This window comes from Pelodiscus sinensis, chromosome 7 (assembly GCF_049634645.1).
Source record: "Pelodiscus sinensis isolate JC-2024 chromosome 7, ASM4963464v1, whole genome shotgun sequence".
NCBI classification, from domain to species: Eukaryota; Metazoa; Chordata; order Testudines; family Trionychidae; genus Pelodiscus; species Pelodiscus sinensis.
The window spans coordinates 1,863,786-1,876,499 of record NC_134717.1 but is presented as its reverse complement, the minus strand read 5'-3'; the positions used below and the strand labels follow the sequence as shown (position 1 = coordinate 1,876,499).

The 12,714-nt window shown below is 50.1% G+C and overlaps 1 long non-coding RNA gene across 1 annotated transcript; it reads right to left on the bottom strand.

The window, feature by feature from the left end:
• Positions 1 to 775: 775 nt before the first annotated feature.
• On the bottom strand, positions 776 to 6,661 carry LOC142830275 (uncharacterized). Its single transcript, XR_012905423.1, has 3 exons — positions 5,162 to 6,661; positions 2,172 to 2,500; positions 776 to 1,666 (listed from the first exon to the last, which is right to left on the bottom strand). It is a non-coding gene; the product is annotated as an uncharacterized LOC142830275 (long non-coding RNA).
• Between the last annotated feature and the right edge of the window lie 6,053 nt (positions 6,662 to 12,714).

Below are 12,714 nucleotides of genomic sequence, written 5' to 3'. Positions count from 1 at the left end.
AGGCCCTTCGGATCTGCAGCGCAAATGCCATGAAAGCGGGGATGTCAGCTCACGGCCTCGGGCTCCGGGGCATGGTGCATGCGAGAGTTTAAGACGCTTGTGACTAATCTTCAGGGGCTGTGGATGAAGTCACATTCTGTGGAGTAGGCATGGCTGTTGGGCTTCTGAGACGCTCAGCTCAAAAGAACTGGTTGCCAAATGAAATGAATAAGTAGCAGGCTTAAAACAAACAAAAGGAAGTTTTTCTTCATGCAACGCACCGTCAACCTGTGGAACTCCTTGCCAGAGGATGTTGGGAAGACCAGGACTTTAACAGGGTACAGGAAAGAGCTAGATAAATCCATGGAAGTTAGGTCCATCAGTGGCTATTTGCCGGGATGGGTAGGAATGGTGTTCCTGGCCTCTGTTTGTCAGAGGCTAGAAATAGGCGACAGGGGAGGGAATCACTTGATGATTCCCTCTTCTGTTCACTCCCTCTAGGGCGCCTGGCGCTGGCCATGTCGGCAGACAGGGCACTGGTCTAGATGGACCTTTGGTCTGATCCTGTCTGGCCATTCTTATGTTCTTAACCTCCCACCAGTGTCTTCTTACTGGTAAGCGGGTCAGGCCTGTTATATTTAAAGTGTGTCCCCATCCACTTCTGATATAAAATGGACGTGGTTGGTTCTGCTATCACTGATGGTGCATGGGATTTTGGAGATAGGAGGGGTGCATTTTGCATGGTGCATATGAGATCACACTGGCGGGGTATTCATTACCTCCAAGCGGGGGTCCTGTGTTCTGGGGATGAGTCCGTGGCCATCTCATCTGCCAGCAGTGCAGCTAGTCCAAAACTTCCTCTGCAGTCAGTCTTTCTGATTTCAAAGGGGCCTGCCATGATGGTACCAAATGCTGGCCCCACAAAAGTGCCATCTCTGAAAGGCCAGGCCAGCCATGGACAGCGGCACACAATGCTGTTATTTATCGGCATGAGGATCAAGCATCCTGACCCGATCGTGCTAGGCGCTGTACAAACACAGAACAAAAAGTACTGACAACCTCAGGGATGCTATGTTCAAATGGGGCCATAGCAAGACAGCCCCCTACTTTCCAGAGGACCCCAGGGATGACCAGTAATATAGGCAAGAGAAGGCACAGTCTTCCAAAAACCGCCTACACCCCAGATCGCCGAAGGCTGGGGCCACCTCCGGGAAGGGTGGGGCCGTGGCGTGGCAGCCCCAGCCCTCCACGTGGGCAGGAAGAATCAGGCTGCGGTGGGCGGGGCTTGGTTCCAGGGGTGGGGCCTTGGGCAGAAGGGGCGGGGCTGGGGCTTGCCTTTCCCAATTGGGTTTTCACCTGTCACCCAGAGGTGACCCCCTGTATAAAAACTGTTCTGCCAAGTGACGCCACTGTTCATCCATTTGCACAAGAGGGATTACACACACACACACACACGCGCGCACACACACACACAATTAGTAACACATAACCCTTTGCAATGCTGCAGGAAACTGTGTCTGATGCAGAGGAGTCTTCCCAGCACCACCATAATTTGGCCCTTCCTGGCTGTGTTTGAGTCCCGTTTATTTTGTTAGTTCCTTTGTAACATTGAAGGGGCACAGAGGTTGGTTTCTAACAAGTGGGCCATGTCGCAGGAATATCTCTTTGTGCCTTGGAACAAGTCAACCTGTTGTGGTGAAAAAGAAGAAAGACTCAATCGGTGAAAGAGGGGGAGAGAAGAAAGGACACTTCTCTTTGCCATTGGAAGTTTGTATGCTAAGATTTTTACGGGTTTGCTGACAACGTTACTTTGCAGCCGTCTCCATCAACACCCCACCCACTTCCCGGATCCCACAGCCAAGTTTTGAAGCAAAATTGTAATCTAGGGAAAATGCACAGTGTACACAAGGATGTAAACTGCACCTTGTGAAGTTTAATGCGGATTGATTTTGGAATAAAACTTAACGACATCAAAGAACCAACGTCCCCTTGTCAATTCCCTCTCACTCTCCCCGCCCAACCCCTCCCTCCTCTCCTCCCCCCAGCCCTTCTGATCACAGTGGAGAACAGAGAGGCATTTAAAGAAAAAAAAATGATCCCCATTAATTGATGCAGCTGCAGTTTAAACTGAGCCAGTTGCATAGAATGAGTCGTGTTGCAGCATATGGAAAACTGCTGTTCTACCTCCTTACCCAGCACATAGCGCAAAGACCAGCCACAAACGGCCTGACCGCAGAGGTGGAATTTACATGTTGATATGTTGGTGGCGAGTGTAGCAGAGGCGAAAAATGACACCCAGCTGTGAGGAGCTTATCACAAGCTCTTGCGACGCCGGGTGGGATGTACAGACTCCTTTCTGGATCACCTGCACAGGCTGTTGCCTGTGCACAAAGTGGGTGTTGGCTTGCATCACAGCTGTTCGGCGCCGGAATCCGCTGGCTGGTATTGTCTCTGATGGGCTGGTGGTTTTGATGCACCCGAGCAAGCAGAGCTGAAGATCATGTCAACACAGGGAGCAGGCCTGGAAGATTAACAACAAAAAATGATGAGGGGGCTGGAGCACATGACTTATGAGGAGAGGCCGAGAGATTTGGGCTTGTTTAGTCTGCAGAAGAGAAGAGTGAGGGGGGATTTGATTGTAACCTTCAACTTCCTGATGGGCAGTTCCAAAGAGGATGGAGAGAGGCTGTTCTCAGTAGTGATGGATGGCAGAACAAGGAGCCAATGGTCTCAAGTTGCAGTGGGGGAGGTCTAGGTTGGATATTAGGAAAAACGATTTCCCTAGAAGGGTGGGGAAGCGCTGGGATGGGTTCCCTAGGGACGGGGTGGAATCTCCATCCCTAGAGATGTTTCAGTCCCAGCTTGACAAAGCCCTGGCTGGGCTGATTGAGTTGGGGCTGGTCCTGCTTTGGGCGGGGGGTTGGACTCGATGACTCCCGAGGTCTCTGCCCCCCCTAGGATTCCATGATTAGATCTACAGGAGAATGTACAGTGGATGGGTTTCCTTGTAATAGATCCGGAGCCCAATCAGGCAAGGGGCTGAGCATCGTTCCTGGAGTCCACGGGAGCACCAAGCAAGAGACTCTGGGGTCCTTCATGAAGGCCCTGGGGTTGTATTACCCACCACCTCTCAGATGTAGGCCTCCAGGAGATAGTACACACCATTCATGTTAGGGTGCAACGCATGTAGCAATCTGCAACCAAGAGGGTCTTTTCTGGAGAACTCTGGAGACCCACCCACAGAAAGTAGAAGCATGAGAGCAGCTTTCAAGTACCTAAAAGGGCATTACAAGGAGAAGGGAGAAAAATTCTTCTCCTTGGCCTCTGAGGACAGGACAAGAAGCAATGGGCTTAAACTGCAGCAAGGGAGGCTGAGGTTAAACAGTAGAAAAAACTTCCTACCTATCAGTGTTGTTAAACACTGGAATAAATTGCCCAGGGGAGTTGTGGAATCTCCATCACTGGAGATATGGAAGAGCAGGTTGGACAGACACCTGTCAGGGATGATCTAGACGGTGCTTGGTCCTGCCGTGAGGGCAGGGGGCTGGACTTGATGATTCTCGATGTCTTTTCCAGTTCTAGTGCTCTATGATCCTATGAAAGCAGGACCAAACCCTTGGAAATCTCGCCCCTTTTCAGCATCTGCAGGGGCCGCGAAAAGCCTTTTTGGCGCCCTTGACTATTTTGACTGCTAAATGGGAGGGGCCGCGATTAATCCGTGATTATGTGACTCACCATAATTATGCCTTGTTGAAATTGAATTCATTGGAGCATGAATCACCCTGCCCAAAGTGGAGCCTAATTACTGCAGGGCTGGGACAGCTCATTAGAGTTCCAGGAGAGGTCATTCTGCTGCAGGCAGCCCCGCACGTTGGTGCAAGCAAAGAAGAGAGCCGTGCGACTTTCCAGAGGGGGGAAGGTGGTGCTAAAATGAAATTGTTTCCTTACGATCCCAGCTGATGCACCAGGAAATAAGCAGCCAGCCCGATCTCAGTCGGAATCTCTGGGCTGAAAAGTGTTATTCATGTTTGATTTTCCTTGGACAGCACTGTTTGGCTTTCCACAAAGCAGCTCTCAGTCCTTGCATATTTAATCTCTCCACTCAAAGGCAGACCTCCCACGGATGAGCTGTGTTATTTCTAGGGTTACGCTCACCAGAGTTGCAGCCTGCCTGCCACAAACCTGTCATTTAAATCAGTATGGCCACAGGAGGGAAACAAAGCAAACCTTGCGCGAGGCAGCTTTTCAAGCGGGCGCCTCGTGCGGAAGGCTTTGTCGATGGCTTTTGCAGGACACTGGGATACGGTGTAGCCTCGGACCGTACATCAGAGGCAGAAGGAATGCTTTGCAGGTTGCGGGGAATAAAGCAGGCTAGATGGCTCCGAAACAGAGCGGGGTAAATAACAGGCACCAAATAATGTCGCTCCTGATTCAGCCAAATGCTTAGTTTTAAGCATACGCTTAAATGCTTGGCTGAATTAATACTTGAGGGCTTTGGAGAGCAGTGTTCCCTGTAAGCCATGCACTTATGCGGCCACTCAGGAGAGATCCACGTACCACCCAGCTGATTAGCAGAGTGCCCACAGCTAAGTTTTTGTTTCTCCTGGTGGTGCACATTCACATGTCTTAGTGCATGTGGAAAAATGTATTCCACACATGGCTGGAAAAAATTAGAGGGACCATTGGGGGAGAGGAAAGATGGCTGGGGTTCTGCGGCTCAGTTTCCCTCCGGATAACGGTCTGGCACCTTGAATCCCAGAGCTGTTGACTGGATTTATTCATAGGTCTTGGAGAGGTTTTCACCAGACAGATGGTGGTTTCCTCAAAGAAGCTTTGGTTTCAATGTGAATTTCACGGCACATGGGAGTGTCGATATTCAGAGGTCAGAGAATCATGTTTTCCCGGTAACGAGGACACTCCAACATACTTAGGGTTTCTACTGTAAATCATTTTACATCTTCAAAGCACTGCTCAAGCCTCACCTAGTTTTTTCAAAAAGTTTTCTTGGAGTTGGAGACTACGGTATATTTACCAGCTGGCGTGAGAAAGCCGAGATCAGCAGTCCATAGCGATGTCCTGTGCTGAATCATTACTTGACATAATATACTACTATGCATGCTAATGATGAGGGGGCAGACCCAAGATCAGTCCAAGAGAGAGAGATTTTTACCCCCTTACTTACCCATTACAGTTACCAAGAGTTTTCAGGCACTCAGCAACAAGTCTGGTTTCTGAAGCTTTTATGGTTTCCAGAGGAGGGCGAAGGTGGTGTGTGTCTTGGGAGGATAGTTGGGGCAGAATAAGAAATTTCTCTTGATAGTTTAGATCCTACAGCAGGGAGAGAGCACCAAAGTGAGGGGGGGCTGCTGGTTCTAATTAATCCTGCAGCTCTATTGGATTTACATGGGTACATCAAGCACCCGCAATACATGTGTCTTGTTTAAACTACTTCCCTGAAAACCAGATGCAATTTCAAGTTAAAGGCCCTTTCCTCCCATCCATGCCTGCCACAGTCCTGTTCTCTTACCCTGCTGCTCAAGAAAAGGAAAGTGACTTAGGGTGTGTCTACACAGCAGCGTTATTTCGGAATAACTGACGTTATTTTGAAATAACCAAATGTGCGTTCACATCGCAAGCCGTTATTTTGAAATAGCAGCGAGCTGGAGGACTTCTTACTCCAACGCCAGTAACCCTCATTTCACAAGGAGTAAGGGAAGTCGAAGGAAGAGTGTCTGTCCTTCGACTTCCTGCAGTGTAGACAGTGCCAAAAGCCCAATTAAGCTATTTCGACTCGATTGACATAGCTAAAGTTATATAGCTTAGTTCGACTTTTGCCCTGCTATGTAGACGTACCCTTACAGGCCGAGAGAATGAGTTTGCTCTGCAGCCTTCACTGCCAAGCAGCTGGCTTTTAGCTCAAGCAATAGAGGCTCATGTGCTAAGTTCCAGAGATCCCAGGTTCAATTCCACCTGTTGGCGTTACACGAGACAGGAAGAGAACTTTTTGACAGCGAATTAAAGGAAAGCTACAGCCTAGTTTTGCCCAGCAAAGATCCCCATAGACTCCTAACTGGGATTTTGGAACAAAGGAAGTAGACCCTCCTCTGAACCTTCTGTGACAGCAGTTTCTAATCAGCCCTCCAGGCCAGCTGGGTGCATGCAGTAAAGCTGTGGTATTGATCCTAGGTATATCCACGCTAAGCTCTCAGCAGCCTGACACGGGACACCACCGGGATCTTGTCTGTTCTATATTCAGATGGACACCTGGAGGATAGACACATGGCCGGTTATTTCACATGCCTCTTACCAGCTTATAAATCACTCCCACAATGGAAGCAAATATTAAACATACCAGAGCGGTGCTTTGATCCAACTAGAGGAAAGAAACGTCTCACTTTTGGGTGCCACAAAATAGTATCCCCCGGACTGGAGTGCAGCCAGCTACCATACCGAGTACCTCACTCCGAAAGGAAGTTGTTTAGTTGCCATTAATATTAATCTCTCGTGTAAAGACACACACAATTCCACAGACCACTTCATTTGGCCTCTGGGTTACTCAGGCTACGTCTACACTATGGAGGTTTTCTGGGATACCGGTGGTATCCCTAAAAAACTCCACCACGTCCAGGGAACGCACCTGCTCCTCCGAAAAAAATATTGGTAGAGCAGACACGCTCTTTTGGAAGCCCCGTAATTCCTCATTTTATGAGGAATAAGGGCTCTTCTGAAAGAGGAGGTTTTTCCAACCTTTGGCCTTATGTAGATGGGCCAAATGTCAGAAGAAACCTCTTCTGAAAAAAGAATTGGAAAAAGATACGCAAATCACCGTTCTCAATTTGCGTATCTTTTTCCAATAAAACCCTGCAATGTAGACATAGCCTCAGTCAAGCTACTGGTGCTGTCAGAAGTGGATCCATAATTCCATGAGACCACATAGGTAGATGGTGTCATAATGACTAGGGGGGAATCTAGTCGTTAGGTGGAGCATTCATTCGGCTTTACCTGTGTAGCTCTGGAGACTTGATTCTTTTCGATGTAATAAAACAGCCTGTTTCCATTAGCAGCTCTCCTCCTGTTATACCAAACCACAGTGTTAGAATACAGGGGAGGGATCCCTGTTCTGTTTATTGTCTCTGAGACATCCACCACTGGCTACTGTCGGCAGACAGGATACTGGGCTAGATGGAGCTTTGGTTTAACCCAGTCTGGCCATTCTTGTGTTCTTAATGACACGTGTGTGGGAAAAGTTTGTGTACAGGGAGTGATATATATATATATAAGGATTGAAACTCTGCTGCCTCTATCATGTTGTGTGTCTGTGTGTGACCTCTTTAAATTTCTGAAGGTCCTTTCTATTTGCAGATATGGCGGCCATTTTGTTCTCACCCTTGCTGCCACACAGGAGGGCTGTGTCTACACTGAGCCACTTATTCCGGAAAATCAGCCGCTTTTCTGGAATAAGCTGCGAGCTGTCTACACTGGCCCTTGAATTTCCGGAAAAGCAACGATGCTCTACTGTACAAAATCAGCCGCTATTCCGGAAAAACTATTCTGCTCCCGCTCGGGCATAAGTCCTTATTCCAGAACACTGTCCCAGGAAAAGGGCCAGTGTAGACAGCCCAGTAGTCTTTTCCGGAAAAAAGCCCCGATCGTGAAAATGGCGATCAGGGCTCTTTTCCGGAAAAGCGCGTCTACATTGGCCACAGATGCTTTTCCGGAAAAAGGGCTTCTCCGGAAAACAAACTGCCAATGTAGACGCTCCTTTTCCAGAAAAACTGAATACGGAATAGTATTCCGGTTTAAGCAGTTCCGGAAATTCATGCCAGTGTAGACACAGCCGAGATGTACAAACTGTGCTCTCCTACGGAGACTTTTCCTCTCTTCATTCCTGATATTTTCCTTACTATAAAGAGTCTTTTCAGATTATTTTTTTTTCTTTCTGTGCATGATGTACCCATAGTCTTTGCCCAAAATGCATAGTGAACTTAAACTAAACGGTTCACATATTATACTTGATCAAAGCTCGTGCTGGTATCCCAGAGAGATGGTATTGGCTCGTGTTTTTCATTTTCACACACCTCCGCAACGCTTGGCTCCAGCAGGCTCTGTACATGCTGGAACACATCTAGGGATGTAATAGTGTAGTCAGTTAACCGATACGCCGAGTCTATTCCTGGACCATTAATGCTATAAACTACAGTCATTTCCTTCTCCCTCTTTCCCTGCTGGTAAATTTTTTAGCAGTCTGGGCAGCAGCCTGGCTCAGTCCTGGCTTGCAATGGGTCCAAGACCTACCCCTGCTGCAGCTCTGCATATAAAGTGTATTAGGAGATGGGTGGCCAGGCAGCCTGGCTCAGCCTTGGCTCACGCTGGGTCCGAGACCTATCCCCATTTCAGCTCTGCATTTCAAGTGTATTAAGAGCCTGCCAGAGGCAGCCCGGCTCAGTTCTGGGTCACAACGGGTCTGAGATCTCAGACCCTCCTCCCCCAGACAGGGGCTGCTGCCACCCCACGCTGCTGCCTCTGATACAATGGCTGCCGGCCCCACCCCCAGGGACTATGGAATAGTCGACTAACCGATAACATTTCATGAGGTTGCTCAACAGTTCAATTAACTGATATTTAACATGCCTAGTCTATTCCTGAACCATTCCTACCCCTTTGTGTACCAAAGAGCTTGGATATTCCATCAGAAAACACCATTTTCAGAGGTTTGCCCATCGTACGAGGTGCTTTCTATAAAACGGTCACAACGTGAACTGATGCTGGATATAAAGCAGGAGAGAGCCGCTGAGGATGGGTTGGCAAAGAAATGAGTGATCAGATTATGCAGGTGTGTGCGGTCAATACACAAGGAACCTAACCTGTGGGACTGGACATAGCTGGACTCCCTGCACTGGGCGGTGTGAAGAAATGGTTCTCAAGTGTACCCGGGGGACAGGGAAGATGCAAAATTCGGTGGGCCCTTATGCCTAGACCATTACTGCAATACAATCAACGCAGATGGAACATAGTCACGAGGCTTCAGCCAGGGTTCTACGTCCAATCAGTCATCCTTGATCGGCAGATGATGCCACTCTTTCCAGGCAAAGCCTGTGTTGATCGGCAGAGGATGTTTCTCTCAACCGCGCGGATCCCACCAGCTGTAAGTCAGTGGCTGTGAATCATCTTGAACACCGCCAGCCACATCCTGCTTCGGTTACTGCCGCCTGATTCATGCTCACAAGAGCAGTCGCTTGCAGATGAAAAATGAGCTCCCTCGGCCAGCCTCCGAACACTTCCGAAGAAGAGGCTGTAGCCCGGGGCGCCCGACGTGGTGTGTGTCGCTGTGTACGCAAGCAGCGGGCAAGGCGGCTGGGGGGCAAGAGACGTGACCTTATATTTGTGGTTTCAAAAATATGTTGCAACTGAGTAGAGGAACATAACGCCGTGATTCCCCAGCCTTTGTATTCACGTCGTTCCCAGCAGAGGCGTGGACTCGTTTCCACGGAGACTGCCTTCCTGGTTGGCTGTGCTGGAGCCCATGTGGCCTGGGCCAGGGCCCTGATTGGTATGCCAGGGTGACCAATCACGGGCCCTGAAGAGCCTACATAGGGTTTGCCCATGGGTGCTGAGTAGGAGACACCAAATGTCCACCAGAGGAGACTGGAAGATGCTCTCCATGGCCACAGGAGAGGTGGCCATTTTGAACCCCCACCCCGTCAGATCCCAGCGCTCCCGGCTCCACAGCAGAGAGTCAGCGCCCCAAGGCACTGCAGGAACCAGACAAAACTACCAGAGCGCAGGGCTCCTGACACATGGGGAACTCGGGGCTCCCACCGAGGACTCAGCCCGGCTCAGGTTATCAGCAGTGTAGCCCCTTGATGCGGGCAGCCGGGGCTCAATCTTTTCAGTAGGATCGTAGGGCTTGGGGTACATTCAGGCCCACCGGTAGGGGGCAAAGGGGGCAGTTCCCCCCCGTCTGGTGCTCCAAAAGGCTCCGGGCCCTTTCAATTGCTGCCAGACCACCACACAGCGCATTCTGGGCGGCTGTGAGAGCTGCTTGGGGGCGGGGGAGGGGGGTCACAGCAGAGAGTACTCTACTAGCACAGAGAGCTGACTGCCTGAGGTTCCCCCCCCCTTTTGCCCAAGGCCCCGCCCCTTTCCTGGAGTGTGCAGTTGGCCCCTCCCCACGATTTCCCACGGTCCAGGTGAGGCTGTCGGCCCCACTGCGTACCTGCCTCTGTGTTAAAGATAGCCAAGTCAAAGCAAGGTGCCTTGCACTTGGAGAAGAAAGCTGTGGGTTTGAGATGGTCCTTAGCTCCTGAAGGAAGTCGTCCACCATCTGGGACAGGCCCCTGGAAAAGTCCTGCCTCCTGCATGGACAGACTTTGCCGTCTGATGGAGTCCCGCTGAACCAAAGGCGCAAAGGTGCCAACCACAGGCTCCCCTGGTACCATTGGACCTCAGAGATCCAATGCGCATAGGACTCAGTGTGCTATAGGAAGCCGGGGGGCATGCAGAGAGAGATTGTGAGGGGCTCCAGTTGCGAAGGAGACCTGCAGCAGCATCCCGTACGGCTTGGAATTCCCCACGTCCTGGAGGCTTCCTGCCCGGCTAGGTCGCACTGCCGCAGAGCATCTGAGACCATACAAAGGCGGGACTAGCTGAGGCCAGGTCATCCTCCCCAGGATGAGACTTCTGCCAGGCTCCTGCGTCAACTGCCCTAGCAGCTAACGTGCTGAATATCTGGGGCCGGGAGTGTCTTTTGGTTCGGGGTTTGAGCGTCTCACAACACAATGGGGTCATGATCCATGACCCAATTACAAATAAATAATAACAGCAAGTAATGATGGGTGGCACCGTCCACCATTACCCTGGTCCATCAGAGATGACATGGGGGGGGGGTGCTCAGCATTAGGTACCATCAGGTCCAGCATCTTTCAGCTAGGAGGTTAGTGCCACTTGGGCTGGAGGTGGGGGGTTCTTATCCCAGTCATACAGCAATTCCCCCCACTGCGATAGGGGCAGTCCACACGCACGCTGCCTGCCCCAGAGAGATTCCAACTAAGTAATCAGACGACACAGTGGCTGTGAACTCCTGCTGACAGTGATCCAAAAAAAGCCCACAAGTGTATTTTTTGCTGGATGTCTGACATCGATAATGAATACCCCATCTCAGACAGGAACCAGGCCTATATCCTTAGGTGTTGCTGTCTCCGCACAAATTGTATCATTAGGGAAAGAGAAAAGACAAGCAACTCCACTCCCCAAAATATCTCTCGAACGCGACGGAAGGAGAGGCATCACCTGGGTAGCACATACCCATGCTAAGGGAGAAAAATTGTTCTCCTTGGCCTCTGAGGATCAGACAAGAAGCAATGGGCTTAAACTGAAGCAAGGGAGGTTTAGGTTGAACATTAGGAAAAACTTCCTTATTGTCAGGGTGGTGAAACACTGGAATAAGTTGCCCAGGGAGGTTGTGGAATCTCTATCACTGGAGATATTTAAGAGCAGGTTGAACAGACATCTATCAGGGATGATCTAGATGGTGCTGGGTCCTGCTGTGAGGGCAGGGGACTGGACTCGATGACCTCGCGAGGTCCCTTCCAGTTCTAGTGTTCTAGGATTCTAAACCCAGATTACGTGCCGTTCAGGTTTGATACTAGCAGCTCAAAGGAGCTTCCCTTTCCAAAGCCACCGCCTTTCCAGGAGAGGAGAAAGCCAGGAGGGAGGTGATGGTGGAAAGGGTGTTCTCTTTGCAGATTGGGCTACCAAAGAACTTTCCACCCCAATTGTGGTTTCATGCTCAGCGCCTTGGGATTAAGCAATGCACGAAGGTCTGTCCATCTGTGAGTTGGGATCCATGCTATGAGGTGCACAATACAAGTTTGCTCCTGCATCTGTAGGAATTGGCTGCAGGACAGACACTCCTTAGGTGGGGAATGTCATAGTGGATCAGACCAGCGGTCCATATATCCCACTGGCATTGGCTAGTACCAGTTGCTTCAAAGAAAGGTGCCAGAAACCCCATAAACAGCCATGTGGAAAATCCCAGAGACCTCCCCTAGTTTTCCTCCTGACCCACAATAGTTAGCTTTTGCCTCTGGAGAGTTTGTAGCCTTTCCAGAATCCTTGGGCTTTGGTGTCTGTGCCTAATAGTCAGTGCTGTAATGCTGAATGTTCTTCTTATCCATATCCATACCCTCTTGAATGGTGCTCAGCGGTGGGCCTTGACGATATCTTGTGGCAATGAGTTCCACAGGTAAATCGTGAGTGTATTTTTGGAAAAAGTGTCCTAGGGCAGGACTAGATATCCTTTTATGTATAACCTAAGAGAACAACCATAATGATGCTTTGCTTTTCTATAGAACATGTCGAAATGCCACGGGAAAGGGGTGTTCACAGTAGTGGAATTCCCGCAGTGGCTGCTTTGGGGGTAGATGGTTTCCATCTCCCAGCACCAGCGGGGAGGGCATTGCTCTTGATTCTCTCCTTGGTTCAGCTGTTGAGTCTGTTGGTGCAAGCCACACATGTTGCTGCTGGCGAAGTCCAGGGTCACCCTGGCATGTCAGTTTTGCCTCTCCATCCTCAGATGTCCTCAGAGCTAGACAGTATCCCGGAGACAGTGTCTGGAAGGAGCCTCAGCCCCCAATCCAGCGGGATGATAGGGACAGAGGCCACATGCCAGAGGATGCTGTGAAGACCAGGACTTTAACAGGGTGTAAAAAGGACTGCATACATTCATGGAGGTTA